Below are 14,855 nucleotides of genomic sequence, written 5' to 3'. Positions count from 1 at the left end.
AACGTATCCTTTATTACTACATATAACAGACATGAAGACACCATCAGAAAGTCTCTACAGAAACATTGGGGGATACTTCTGATGGACCCCCTACTAAAAGAGATCTTACCACCTAAACCTGACATAGTCTACAGGAAATCCAAGAACCTAAAGGACATACTTGCACCCAGTATGCTAAAGACCATTAAACCTGAGTTACCTCAGTGCAAAGGATCTTACAAATGTGGCAAATGTGTGATTTGCAAATACCTCCATCCGAACAGGAGAAGTTTCACAGACACAGGAGACAACAAGGAGTTCCAAATTAAGGAATTCATGAACTGCAACTCGACTTCTGTCATCTACCTGCTAGAGTGCACATGCGGGAAGAAATATGTCGGTAAGACCAAGCGCCCCCTGAAGATAAGAATACAAGAACATGTGAGAAGCATCAAGAATAAATTGGACAATCATGCAATCCCTAGACATTTTAATACGACACATGCATCGAATCCGGAAGATCTCACCTTTAAAGCTATCGAACATGTATACTTGGGAGAAAGAGGAGGCGACTTGGCACGGAAGCTATCACAAAGGGAAATGTACTGGATATTCCAGCTACAGACATTACACCCAAATGGTCTTAATGAGGGATATAAAATCGCTCCATTTCTGTAAAGGTTCCGTAAGAATACACTTCATTATATCCACATCCCCCTTCAGTTCTTATAATTCACTCCCTCACGCTCACTACACTACCCTCTTTTCTCTTTTTTTGTCTCTTTTTCTTTTTCTCTCCTTGCCCCCCCCCCTTCTTCCCCCCCTTCTTTCTGTTCTTCTTCATGTCCGAACAAGAAGGCACTTACGTCCGAGAGGTTTTGGGCACACGAAAAAGACATTACAGTCATACCACGCTGGCAATGCCCAAACCCGTCCGATCTTGGCAGCCAAGCAGTGTCCGGGCCTGTTCAGTACCAGGACGGGTGACCACCTGAGAAGAACAGGTTCTGTAATGTACAGACAGCACAAGGAAGAAAAACCTCATGATATGGACAATCGTTTGGCACCAGGACTTCTCACCCCCCTTTCTCTTTCTCCTTCTATTCTCTCTCTCACTCTTTCCTTCTTCATTATGTATTTTCCCACTTTTCTTATCAAAAAATAAAGTAAATTATATAAAAAATGATTTACGTAGTACCACCGTCTCACTTATTCACAATATGTCTGTATAAATAATAATTTAAAAAAAAAAAAAAAAAAAAAATGTATAATTTTTTTATATATTTTCATCAAGTATTATTTGCACTCTTATCACTTCAAGGCACTTTTGCCCCTAAAAATACCATTGCACTTATCTTATACCTATTCACAGGCTATTATAGCCTTGATATACCACACTGCTGCTATACTAATTGGTCTCATCACTGCTGCTATTAAAAAAAAAAAAAAAAAAAAACGCTGCTATTTTTATGCAATTTATATGCTTATATATTTTTATGGTTTTATAATCATATATACTTAGTCATTTTATTAGGAACTCTTTTTGTAAATATATTGTGTTAATATAACTATGAATTTATATTAATATATTTCATTCTCCATTCCTATGTCTAATTGAAATCGCCACTACAATCCCATGAGCTAAAACGAGTATGAACACTGAATTCACACATCTGTCTCCAGAAAGATGGCCGCTCCACCATGAAAAAGATATGAAAATCCCCCACAAAATGGCCGCCGCCGGGAGACAACATATCCGAATACACAGAAAAAACCCAAGTGCCCGGCTGAACAATGATTGACACTCGCAAAAACGAATGAGAAGCAGCCCACTGCAAGAAGGAAGTGGGGCATGCATACACTTCCGCCGATGTGTGGCGGAAAGTGAACAGACTATTAACATCACTGTACACAGGAAGTGGGGCGGAAGTAACGTCCGCCCACCGGAAGTGGGGCATTGTACCCACGATTGTTATTAACTTTATTTCTGCTATTTAATGTGTCTTTTAACAATTTTGCTTTAGACAGTAAGCATCAGGGTCGTGCCACATAAACACCTAGTTAGATCATAGACAGTTATTCACGATTCTGCCCACTTTAGAAACGATAGGCACATCCCACAGGAAGTGACCTCATAACTATGTCCATCATACCTATACAGTATAAATAGAGCTCCAGGCACTCACCTCCCTCACCCCTTGATGAAGTCTCTACGACGAAACGCGTTGGGTACAGCCTGCTGACTCCTCCCTTTTAGATAAGTGACACTCCACTTCAGCTTTTTTTTTTTTTTAACATTCGATTTTTATTCAAGTTTTTGGTATACAAAAAACAAAAGGGAAAAAGAAAGAAAGGTATAGGATTATGCAAACAGTTATGATACAGGTAATGTACATGTACAAGTCAGGCATAAGAAATTACAGAAATCAACTCACAACATACACGGGTAGGTAGCTGGTATGGTCGTCAACAGTTGTCAATCCTCAAGGGGGTACTGGGGAGTGCAATACAGACAGATCTATGGGATTAGTACTGGTACATGTGTATAGGCGGCCTGATTTTTCCCTGTAAGTGCTCCAGCTAAACCATTTAATATGTATAGATGTTGCAGAGGAGGAGTAGCTCACATCTGCTGTCTCGAAAAGGAAATGTTTATGGACCTTATTTTCAATCATTTGTAGGTTCGGGATATCGGATGACTTCCAATATTGGGCTATAGATGCTTTAGTAGCTATCAGAATATGGCCAATAAGGTATTTCTCACTAGTAGACAGTGCGCCTGGGGAGTAGTGGAAGAGAGCCAGAAGCGGGTCTAACGGGATGTCTCGACCCGTAACTTTGTTGATAAGGAGGGAGACCTCTTTCCATAATGGGCGAAGAGCCGGGCATGACCAGAAAACATGTAGGATGTTACCTACCATTCCGCATTTCCTCCAGCATTGTGAGGAGACACTAGGCCAAAACTTGTTTAGTCGTGCCGGGGTTAGGTAGGCTCTATGTACCAATTTATAATACATCTCTGAATGGTTTACACACTTTGAAATTTTAAAACATGAGTGGAAAATGGATTTCCATATTTCATCTGAGAATGTATCAGGTAAGTCTGTCTCCCATTTAACCTGAGAAGAGAATTTATTTCCCAACTTTTCCATGATCAAATACTGGTACCAGCGAGAGACACCACCTTTTGTAGATTGAGACTCCCAAAAGGAGAGTATTAATTTTGATATGGCTAGTTGGGCAGGTGGTTTGGGGAGGTGGTCATGGAGCCAATGTCTAATTTGAAGATACTTGTAGAAGTCCTGTTTTGGGACGTGGAATCGCGTTTGAAGATGAGAGAAGGGGACTACAATTCCCTCAGCTAAAACATCTTGTAGACTCAATAATCCTAGCTCAGACCAATTATCTATATTTAAATCAGGAATCAGGGATGCTATGGTATGTAGGGACAATTGTGGGGAGGGCAATAGTATATCACTACTAGAGGAGGCCAGTTTATGCCATGTCAGTAATGTGGTGTGGATTGCTTTATACTTACTAAAATTGGATGGAACTGCAGATGGTGGCAGTCTAAGCAAGTCAGCAAGATCAATAGGGTTAGTGATAGCTCGTTCAATCTTCACCCAAGTTTTAGTTTTGTCCCGTGTGAACCAGTCCCTTACTTGACTTAGAATACATGCAGAATGGTATTTCTCCAAATCTGGGTATGCTAGTCCCCCCTCGTTTTTAGGAAAGGACAGTGTAGTTTTTGCTATTTTAGGTTTTGCTCCTCTCCATACATATGATGAAATTAATCTATTAAATTTATTACAGAGCACTGTGGGGAAGGGGCGAGGGATGGTACGGAAGAGGTACATTAGCTTGGGTAAAAGTACCATTTTTGCAGCAGCTATGCGTCCAACCCAGGATACCTCGTGCATCATCCATTCCTTTGTGAGTGTTTCGAAAGCCCGTAGTAAAGGGCCGTAATTAAGTTCTAAAATATTATTATCTTTAGCCAGGTTAATACCTAAATATTTAATTGATTTAATTTTCCATGTGTATTTATATATATCTTTCATACGGCTGACTACTGCTTCTTGTACATTAAGGGGAAAAGCCTCCGTCTTAGATGTATTGAGCTTGTAGTATGATATCTTTGAGTAGTCGTCTAGAATTTTGTGGAGGTGAGGGAGAGAGGATTCTGGGTCATGGAGACACAGCAGAACGTCGTCTGCAAATAAGCTTATTTTGTGGGAGACGCCTCCTATAGTAGGTCCATGAATTGAATTCTGAGTTCTAATACTCTCAGCCAGAGGCTCAATTGCCAGAGCAAATATCAAGGGAGAGAGGGGGCATCCCTGACGGGTGCCATTTGTTATGTCAAACTGTGATGAGTAACATCCGTTGGTAAACACTCTAGCTGATGGCGAGGAGTATAGGGCTAGAATGGATTGGAGTATCTTACCCGTGAAGCCAAAATGGCGCAGGGTAGTTTGTAGATAGACCCAGTGTAGTCTATCAAATGCTTTCTCAGCATCTAGTGATAGAACTAGTAGCGCCTGTTTTTGCATCTGGCAGTATTCCATAATATCTATAACTCTGCGTGTATTGTCAGATGCCTGCCTGCCTAGAACGAATCCAACCTGATCTGGATTGACCAGGCCGGGCAAAAGGGGGGATATTCGGTTGGCGATCAATTTAGCAAATAGTTTGACATCAACGTTTAATAAGGCAATGGGTCGATAATTCTGTACGGCCGTGGGAGCTTTACCTGGTTTGGGGATGGTGACAATGCGAGCCTCCAGCATTTCCTTAGGGAAACTGGTGGAGTTGGAAGCTTCATTAAAGATTGAGGCTAATGATGGGGCTAATGTGGTTTTAAATTTCCTATAAAAGTTAGATGGGAATCCATCTGGGCCAGGTGCTTTATCTAATGGGAGGGAGTCGATAGCGGATTCTACCTCACTTATTGTCCAAGGGGAACCTATTGCCTCACATGTTGCAGGGTCAAGAGATGGGAGGGAAAGCCCATTCAGGAATTTATTAATGTCAGTCTGGGACGGTTGTGGGGTGTCAGGGTCGTTCTTCAGGTTATATAATTGTGAGTAATACTCAGCAAAAGCATTGGCAATTTCGGTGGGATCCGTGACTTTAGCACCTTTAGATGTATGGATGGCATGGATACGCTCCTTAGCTCTACGTCCACGGAGTTTTCGGGCCAGGAGGCGCCCAGCTCTATTACCGAGGGTATAATATTTTTGGTTGAGACGATGTAAATTATGCTGAACCTCTACAAGCGAGAAGGTATTAACCTTATCCCTAGCCGTGAGAAGTTTGCTAAATAAAGATTTGTTTGTAGGGTCCGCTTTGTGGGCCGTTTCTAGTTTGGCTGCTTCAATTTCAGCTGCAGCATAACGCTGCTTGATCTCTCTTTTAATCTTAGATGCTATTTGTATAGAGGTTCCCCTCACTACTGCTTTTAAAGCACACCAGTGCACAAAAACGGATGTGTCCTCATATCTGTTAGTGTCAAGATATAGGTCTAGGGATTTTTGTATGGCTTGCTGAGCCTCTGGCTTGGTTAGCATGTGCGTGTTCATTCTCCACTGACCTGGCGTAACTGTACGTTTTTCTATTTTCCATACTAGTGATAGAGGGGAGTGATCTGACCAGCTGATTGGCAAAATATCAATTTTACAAATGGATGGGAGTGTCCACTTATCGGCTAGGGCCATGTCAATCCTCGAGTATGAGCTGTGGACATGCGAGTAAAATGTGTAGTCTCGCACCGAGGGGTGTTTGGACCGCCACACATCAAACAGCTCGTACTCTGCTAATAGTTGCCTGAATCTTGTAGAGAAATCTTGCTGCCTATTCGGGCAGGGAGTTCTAAGAGGTCTCGACCTATCAATAGTGGGATCCAAAACCATATTAAAATCTCCTAACAGTAGGAGGGCCCCTTTGGTACGTTCTTGAAGAATTCTAAGAAACTTTTTACAGAAGGGCACTTGTTTGGTGTTGGGGACATAGCAAGAGGCAAGAGTTATCTCAATATTCTCCAGTAGGCCTGTCAAAATCAAATACCTTCCTTCAGGGTCAGCGTGTTGCGAGGTTAGGACAAAGGGACAATGTTGGGCAATAAGGAGTGCTACTCCCGCTTTCTTACTTGGGCCGTTGGCTGTATAGCAATGGGGGTATCTATGGTCTGTAAAGAGGGGGGGGTTACGATTCTGGAAGTGCGTCTCTTGGATTGCGACAATCTGTGCCCCATGTTTGTGAAAATAATTTAGGGCTAATTTCCGTTTTTGAGGGGAGTTCAACCCCTTAGCATTAATAGATATTATCTTAACCATAATCTACCTCGGAGGAAAGATAAGCACATCTTATAGAAAAACCTTTACAGTCTCTACCTGACAAGAGAAGGAAGTATGAGTTGCATAAACCAAAATTATAAAAGAACACAATTGAGAATAAAATAGGAACATAAAAGGGGGAGTGATCCCGCTTGGGACCAAAACCAACCATCGTAGCTAGATGGTTGGGTATAGTAGTAGTAGGGGGGGTAGCGGCCATTCTCCTACCTTCCCGTTGGGGCGCTAAGGAGCAGATCTCACCGAATAGGTGAGGTGACTCTTGTTAATGCAATTTGTGTGATACTCTACTTAGAGAATGTTTTTAGTTAGCGGGAGTCGCTATAAAGTAAGCATGGGGAGATCTACATCACTCTATGGTGGTATCATATAACTTAGATAACTTGAAAAGAGAGAAGGGAGTTACTCCGTATGCTTAAAAACAGTATAATCGACATTCAAAGAGAAAAAAAAAGAACATCAGAACATATAGTAAACCATATAACATTATCGTCTGGTCTAGTTAGTGGCCATTCTTAGTCCGCCTTCTGGTCTGCAGTTAGTAGGCTATGGACTTAAAGCAGTCTAGCGGGCCCATTAATAGGCGTGGGACAGTTAGTAGACCAGACAAAGTCAAACAAATGTATATGCACTTCAAGTACACCTTACCAGGCCTCACCCAACCACAGACCAGTCCTGCTGAAGTCGAGGGGTGGGCGGAGGGCCCGGCGGAGCATTGGGGATGTTCCAAGAAGACAGGAGTTTCAATCCCTCTTCTGCGTTGAGAATAGGTACAGTGGAACCTTGATGGGAGACCAACAGCTTGGTGGGGAACCCCCAGCGATAAGGGACATTTGCTCTCCTGAGGGCTGAGGTAACAGGTTGGAATGAGCGTCGTCGGAGTAGTGTAGCTGTGGACAGATCACCAAAGAGCTGTAGATCACCGAGGATGGCTGACGATTCTGCTGATGGTCTGGCAGCTTTCAATATAGCCTCCTTGATGTGGTAGTAGTGCATCTTCATCAGCACATCCCTGGGGGCACCATCGGGAGCTGCTCTGGCTTTAGGCAACCTATGTATCCGATCTATAAGGAGATCTGCAGACGAAACTAGTGGTAGTAGTTTTTTAAACAGGTCTACAGCGTAGTCATGCAGGCTACTATTCGACACCGTCTCCGGGACACCCCGCAGCTTAAGGTTACTACGACGAGATCTGTCCTCCATATCCGCCACCTTATCTCGCAGCATTCTCACTTCATCCTCAAGCGCATCGTGGGAGTTTATCAGACTATTATGGGAGCCAACAACTTCCTCCATTTTGGTCTCGAGCTGGTTGGTGCGGCTACCCAGCTCGTCGACAGAGCGCTGGCAGTTTTGCACTGCTGCGCGGATTTCTGCTGTAACGTCGTCTTTAAAACGTGTAAATAAGAGCTTCAAGGTGCCCACTGTGAGAGCGTCTGTATCTCCAACGGGGTCTGCAGCTGGACTAGCCGCCACCGTAGGTGGGTTCACTACTCCCTGCGCGAGGGGTGAAGAGTCCATAGCAGTGGTAGCTATATCCGTATTCTTAGGACGGGGATTATGAGGTGAGGCTTTAAAGAATGGTATCTGTGAGATCGATTTAGGTTGCTTACTGCGTTTAGGAGGCATATTAGGGCCCCCACTCTTGGAGACTTAGTGTTGGGACGGTGAATGTATTGAAGGAGTTGGTGGTTCCACTGAAGCTAGTTAGCTCATGACATCTCTTGCGTAGGCGGGAAGGCAGGAGAGAACAAGGGGTCTATGAACACATGTGTGGACCTAGATTTCTGGTCAGCATAGTAAAGGGATTAGACATCCATTTAATATATTTGTAATGAAACAGACTACCACCAGGTGGTGCTCTCACTATACTGAACAGGTTGTACACTGTTCATGTGTAGAATGCCAGTCTTTTTTATTTAATGCGGTGTCTGGTTTTGGGCAAACCTAGGGGGTGGTTGCTGGCACCCTTTTTACATTTAATGAGGATGTTCCCATATAATGTACAGGCGCTTTGCGTCTGTCAGGGGTTCCCCAGGGCTTCCTGAACTAAGTGTAGGTGAAGGCAAGATGGCCGCCGCCAGCCCAGCCTGGAGGGTCTAATAACGCTGGCAGCGCCTCTCACCTTAATTTGTGTGGTGGCTGTGCGCTGTTGGAGAGCCCCCAGTGGGGTTATCAGGTCCCCAGGGGGATAGCTGGAGGGCGCGGGGTCCGTTAGCTCAGTCTGCAGCTCCGTTCCGTTTTTTCTGCGCTGTGGAGCTCAAAGTCCGGCTGGACGCCAAAATCGAGGCCCCGGCTTCCGGGAGGAGGTAGGCCGCAACCTGCAGAGACGCTGTATAGCGTCTCCCGGCTCCGCAGCACTTCTCCCCCAGCACCGCTGGCACCCAGGAGGCAAGAGGAGGTAAGAATTCAGGGGTAGGCAGGGAAGGAAGGGGATATTCGGCCTTTTAGCTGGATATATGTGGCGGAGCTTGCAGAGTCTGCTGCCGTCCACGATGCCGTCAGGCCACGCCCCCTTCCACTTCAGCTTTTAAGAAAACGTTTTTTCTTTTTGATCCTGTTTTATTTACTTATTACAGCTTTATCTCTCTCCCCCTTCACCCCCCTTTTTTATAGCGAATTCTGTTGTAGGCCTTTTTATAATATTTCGCATATTTTACGTAAAAGTGTTTTTTCTATTTTTACCCATTGTTTGCTCTTTTAACTAGTACTGTGTACTTGAATAAAAATCCTTTGTTTTTTACAACTGGATACGTTTTTTATATAGGTACAGGTAGTCGCTATCCTTTATCCAATTTTGCTGCTAATTGTTATTTACACCCCTTACCAAGGTGTTTTTCCTTAAAGGACCAGCTGACAACCCCCTCCTTTTTTATAAAGGTTACCTATCATAACCATACTACTAGGTTATTTATTAGTCCAGAAACACAGGTGGCGCCATACATCCCCCTTTTTCTCTGGACATTCTTGGTATTTATTGTAAGGCAGCCCGGTGTTAGGACTTTTTAAACATGTTCAGAAACAATGAACGAACCACAAAAAGAGATTTTTTGTGCAAGAGTATTTTTAATGAGAGTAAACAGACAGAGGAACCCGTACCATCACAAGACCTAGATGATCTATTCTGGGCCATAGAAAAAACACTCACTAAAGAGATAAAAGCATGGTGGGACATACAAGGATTACAGCACTATATTACAGTGAATAGGATCCCAAGAGGATTGAGAATCCAGAAACAACCCACCTTTGGGAACCAGGACTCCCCGTTTATGGAAAAATGGGATGCCACTCTTCATGCATGTTCCCTGAGCTTGATGAAACTGCTCATTGAAGAAAAACAAAGAACTCTCTTAGAATTGGATACAACAATAAAAGCCCAGGAAGGAGTTCTGGAAACCCATAAAGACACGGAGGACTATAGAATTAATGAAAAAGTACTAAACAAGAAACTAGAAAGAATAGAGGAGGATGTCATCAAAGGCAAAGAAAAGAAATTCCTGAGGGACAAAATGGACTATGACCAGGGTAAGGTCAAGAATTGTAACAGATTCAACAACCCTGAACACAATATACCACACGACAACAGAAACAAATGGAAACATATTCCACACAAGAAATCATCAACAAGACACAAAAGTTATGACTCACCTAACAACGCACCTGTGAGGACCAACAACAGATTCACAGCCTTACACCGACTGAGATCTAGTGGAGATCAAGATTCATCCTCATCAGCCTCTTTTTTATCCCCAAGTACAGGAACACGGAAAAAAGAGGACCTGCGAGCGATCCTGAAAGAAAATGTGAAGCAAGCCTCCCCACTAAAAAGAAAACTGCCAGACGAAGAGGAAAGCGGGGCAGTGGGAGGAACACATCACAACAAAAAAAGACCCTCATAACAACACAACAGGACATCACAAACAAGGCGACCAACAACGGCATCTTCAATCTTTCAAAACATGTACTAACAACCCCAGAGGTATCCCTTCTAAGCAAGGGTCTCTCCTTCGCACCTACAAGTGGCCTCAACAGGTTTGAAACATACATAGACCTGAACAAATTTGTACGCAAGCTGACACTTAAAAGGCATTTCCTAAAGAAAGAAGACGCAATAATATCAAACTTTGACAATAAATCCAAATCCGGTTTGAAACCAACATCCAAATACTACCCATTAGAATCAAAAGGATCTAATCTCAGCATCTTCCACGATCTAGTGAAGAAAGATCTCTGCGATACAGAACAAGGACCAATCAAAAACAAAAATCTGACAAATTCTGAAAGCGAGGCACTCAAAAAACTACAGAAGGATAAAGACATAGTGTTAAAACCAGCTGACAAAGGGGGGGGACTGGTTATCATGGACCGGGAAGCCTATGTCAAAGAAGCCCATAGGCTCCTGAATGATGAGAAATCATACAGCTTACTCCCTAATGATCCTAAAGACGCGTACATTGAGGAATTACGCATTCTCTTATTAAAAGGTCTGAGAACAAACATTTTAACGAAAGAGGAGTACCAATTTTTACTAAGATCAGACCCCATTACCCCCATATTTTATTTCCTACCAAAAATCCATAAGTGCCTTGAAAACCCGCCCGGAAGACCTATCGTGGCGGGAATAGACTCATTGACCTCGAACTTGTCTCAGTATGTGGACATATTTCTAAATAAATATGTTAAATGTTTACCATCATACTTGAAGGACACAACAGCAGTACTAAATATAACAGAGAATCTTGAGTGGAAGGAGACATATCTATGGGTAACCATAGACGTACAGTCATTATACACCTGCATTGAACATAGCAAAGGAGTGGAAGCCTGCAGAAGTTATCTAGAAGAAGATGCCTCCCTTACACCTGATCATAGAGATTTTATTTGTGATGTCATGCTTTTTATCCTACACCACAACTATTTTAAATTTCAGGATCAATTTTACTTACAGCAATGCGGAACAGCAATGGGGACTATTTTTGCGCCAAGCTTCGCTAATCTTTTTATGGGACACTGGGAGAATGTACACATCTACAACAATCAAGATGTCAAAAGCGCGATAATACTATATAAACGTTACATAGATGACATTTTAATTGTATGGGATGGAACAGAGTCACAGTTTTATGAATTTTTTAAAAATCTGGACAGTAATGACATGAACCTAAAATTCACATCAAATGTACAAAAGGAAGCAATTGAATTTTTGGACCTAATCCTGATGAACGAAAACAAAAAAGTAGCAACTAAAAACTTTGTTAAGAGCGTGGATAAAAATAGCTATCTGCACCACAGGAGTAACCATTTGAAAAGATGGAAGAACAACATTCCATATTCACAATTTCATAGAATTAAAAGAAATTGCAGCAGACCTGAAGACCTTGAAGACCAACTTACCCTGTATGGACAAAGATTTGAGGAGAAACAGTATCCGACCAACCTCATCCAAAAGGCAGCAGAGAGAACAAGAAACACAAGTCGCACTACTTTACTTACGTATAAGAACAAAGAAGAGGAAAAGAAAGAAAACGTATCCTTTATTACTACATATAACAGACATGAAGACACCATCAGAAAGTCTCTACAGAAACATTGGGGGATACTTCTGATGGACCCCCTACTAAAAGAGATCTTACCACCTAAACCTGACATAGTCTACAGGAAATCCAAGAACCTAAAGGACATACTTGCACCCAGTATGCTAAAGACCATTAAACCTTCTACAAAGTTACCTCAGTGCAAAGGATCTTACAAATGTGGCAAATGTGTGATTTGCAAATACCTCCATCCGAACAGGAGAAGTTTCACAGACACAGGAGACAACAAGGAGTTCCAAATTAAGGAATTCATGAACTGCAACTCGACTTCTGTCATCTACCTGCTAGAGTGCACATGCGGGAAGAAATATGTCGGTAAGACCAAGCGCCCCCTGAAGATAAGAATACAAGAACATGTGAGAAGCATCAAGAATAAATTGGACAATCATGCAATCCCTAGACATTTTAATACGACACATGCATCGAATCCGGAAGATCTCACCTTTAAAGCTATCGAACATGTATACTTGGGAGAAAGAGGAGGCGACTTGGCACGGAAGCTATCACAAAGGGAAATGTACTGGATATTCCAGCTACAGACATTACACCCAAATGGTCTTAATGAGGGATATGAAATCGCTCCATTTCTGTAAAGGTTCCGTAAGAATACACTTCATTATATCCACATCCCCCTTCAGTTCTTATAATTCACTCCCTCACGCTCACTACACTACCCTCTTTTCTCTTTTTTTGTCTCTTTTTCTTTTTCTCTCCTTGCCCCCCCCCCCTTCTTCCCCCCCTTCTTTCTGTCCTTCTTCATGTCCGAACAAGAAGGCACTTACGTCCGAGAGGTTTTGGGCACACGAAAAAGACATTACAGTCATACCACGCTGGCAATGCCCAAACCCGTCCGATCTTGGCAGCCAAGCAGTGTCCGGGCCTGTTCAGTACCAGGACGGGTGACCACCTGAGAAGAACAGGTTCTGTAATGTACAGACAGCACAAGGAAGAAAAACCTCATGATATGGACAATCGTTTGGCACCAGGACTTCTCACCCCCCTTTCTCTTTCTCCTTCTATTCTCTCTCTCACTCTTTCCTTCTTCATTATGTATTTTCCCACTTTTCTCATCAAAAAATAAAGTAAATTATATAAAAAATGATTTACGTAGTACCACCGTCTCACTTATTCACAATATGTCTGTATAAATAATAATAAAAAAAAAAAAAAAATGTATAATTTTTTTATATATTTTCATCAAGTATTATTTGCACTCTTATCACTTCAAGGCACTTTTGCCCCTAAAAATACCATTGCACTTATCTTATACCTATTCACAGGCTATTATAGCCTTGATATACCACACTGCTGCTATACTAATTGGTCTCATCACTGCTGCTATTAAAAAAAAAAAAAAAAAAAAAAACCGCTGCTATTTTTATGCAATTTATATGCTTATATATTTTTATGGTTTTATAATCATATATACTTAGTCATTTTATTAGGAACTCTTTTTGTAAATATATTGTGTTAATATAACTATGAATTTATATTAATATATTTCATTCTCCATTCCTATGTCTAATTGAAATCGCCACTACAATCCCATGAGCTAAAACGAGTATGAACACTGAATTCACACATCTGTCTCCAGAAAGATGGCCGCTCCACCATGAAAAAGATATGAAAATCCCCCACAAAATGGCCGCCGCCGGGAGACAACATATCCGAATACACAGAAAAAACCCAAGTGCCCGGCTGAACAATGATTGACACTCGCAAAAACGAATGAGAAGCAGCCCACTGCAAGAAGGAAGTGGGGCATGCATACACTTCCGCCGATGTGTGGCGGAAAGTGAACAGACTATTAACATCACTGTACACAGGAAGTGGGGCGGAAGTAACGTCCGCCCACCGGAAGTGGGGCATTGTACCCACGATTGTTATTAACTTTATTTCTGCTATTTAATGTGTCTTTTAACAATTTTGCTTTAGACAGTAAGCATCAGGGTCGTGCCACATAAACACCTAGTTAGATCATAGACAGTTATTCACGATTCTGCCCACTTTAGAAACGATAGGCACATCCCACAGGAAGTGACCTCATAACTATGTCCATCATACCTATACAGTATAAATAGAGCTCCAGGCACTCACCTCCCTCACCCCTTGATGAAGTCTCTACGACGAAACGCGTTGGGTACAGCCTGCTGACTCCTCCCTTTTAGATAAGTGACACTCCACTTCAGCTTTTAAGAAAACGTTTTTTCTTTTTGATCCTGTTTTATTTACTTATTACAGCTTTATCTCTCTCCCCCTTCACCCCCCTTTTTTATAGCGAATTCTGTTGTAGGCCTTTTTATAATATTTCGCATATTTTACGTAAAAGTGTTTTTTCTATTTTTACCCATTGTTTGCTCTTTTAACTAGTACTGTGTACTTGAATAAAAATCCTTTGTTTTTTACAACTGGATACGTTTTTTATATAGGTACAGGTAGTCGCTATCCTTTATCCAATTTTGCTGCTATATATTTGATGTTATTGATATATTTTTAGTATGACATACTGTATATCATACACAGTATGCAGCAGCGCTTCAGTGATCCGATTGGAAGAGTTTCTTGGTAAATGCTGGGATCTGTCAGTCACAAGCCGCACCCTCTGATGAAGTTGCATTATGAAACGCATTAGGGCAGCGCTTGTGAAAACAGCTCTCTCTGTGTCCGGCTCCCCTGCCGCGTCTATTTCTGCGTGGTTTCCCGACACGCTGTGTCTCTGCACGCTGTGCCCAGCGGGTGATCGTGGTCTCCAACAGTGCCCCGGATTGGTGGTAGGAGATTGCCTGGCTAATTCTATTAAAATCTTGTGGTACCGAGCCCACAGCAGTTTTTTTATCTGGTACGAGTACACTGTTGCTCCATTGGATGTGGCTTTTAGTACTTTACATTAAAAATGACTTGTGATACACATGGCATCATGCTGGTGTGC

The 14,855-nt window shown here is 42.3% G+C and overlaps 2 pseudogenes; both read left to right on the top strand.

Moving 5' to 3' along the window:
* The first annotated feature begins 875 nt into the window (after nucleotides 1-875).
* On the top strand, nucleotides 876-995 carry LOC146025160 (5S ribosomal RNA; annotated as a pseudogene).
* Nucleotides 996-12,738: 11,743 nt separating this feature from the next.
* LOC146025159 (5S ribosomal RNA) lies at nucleotides 12,739-12,858 on the top strand (annotated as a pseudogene).
* Nucleotides 12,859-14,855: the final 1,997 nt, after the last annotated feature.

Source organism: Crinia signifera, chromosome 7 (assembly GCF_055691185.1).
Source record: "Crinia signifera chromosome 7, ASM5569118v1, whole genome shotgun sequence".
Classification (NCBI taxonomy): domain Eukaryota; kingdom Metazoa; phylum Chordata; class Amphibia; order Anura; family Myobatrachidae; genus Crinia; species Crinia signifera.
The sequence above is the reverse complement of the archived record's forward strand: the minus strand, read 5'-3'. Positions and strand labels throughout refer to the sequence as shown.